This window comes from Gracilinanus agilis, chromosome 2 (genome assembly GCF_016433145.1).
Source record: "Gracilinanus agilis isolate LMUSP501 chromosome 2, AgileGrace, whole genome shotgun sequence".
NCBI classification, from domain to species: Eukaryota; Metazoa; Chordata; class Mammalia; order Didelphimorphia; family Didelphidae; genus Gracilinanus; species Gracilinanus agilis.
The window spans coordinates 415,627,323-415,628,244 of NC_058131.1; positions in this window are offsets into that span (position 1 = coordinate 415,627,323).

Genomic DNA, 922 nt, shown 5'->3' on the forward strand with positions numbered 1-922 from the left:
TGCCAGGTGCAGAGCGGTCTCCTCTCCTCCTTCGCGACGCCCCCCAGACTGCCTCCCACCCGCGGATCCCCGATCCGCCCGCCCCACCCTCCCAGCTCCGGGTGCAGGGCTAGCCAAAGGCCGGGGGAAAAGAGATGCACCGCCGAAACCTCGAGCCCGCCCTCCCCCCTGCCCAAGACGGAGCCTCCGCTCGTTTCTTCCTGATCCTCTGCGGAGCTGGGCACTCCCTCCGCTGTTCCAACGGCGGCGACAGCAGCAACAGTGAGCGCCACCCGCTTTCTCCGGGGCCCTCAGCTCTGCCCCGCGCGCTCTGCCCTGCCCTGCCGAGCCCTGCCCAGTCCACGGAACGCCAAGCTCAGCTCGCGCCTCACTCCGATTCTCAACTAGGAGAAAGCGAGCCTGGGCGCAGAGGTTCCCCCAGTCCTGCTCTCCAGGCCCGGCGGGGAGGGGAAGTCACAGCCAATCAGTCGGCAAGGTGCGGACAACACCCCAGGCCGGGCCCCGAGCGCGGAGGCCTGATTGGCTGGGAGCACTCACGGCTAGAGGGGCCGAGAGGTGGACGTGGCGGGCGCGGCTGAAGCGGGGGTGAGGGGGGAATGGAGAGGGGGGGTGGGTGGTGGCGGCAAGCTCTCCGGCTTGCAGACAAAGGAGCGGCTTTGTGATGGTGGGCGGCTTCCTAGCTGGTGAGGAGGGCGCCAGGAGAAGGTGTAGAGCCAGAACGTAGCGCCCCTGGGCCGACTTGCTATTGAGGTGGGGGGTAGGGGGGAGGGAAGAGGAGAGGAGATGGTAGGGGTCTCTACACTTGAACCAAAATGGAAAGCATTTACTGTTTAGAAAACTGGTTCACCAAGCGCGTTGAGGTTTGTTTTTAAAGTGCTGGACTTAACTCCAACCCTGGGAGGTAGGCGATGTAAGCATCCAT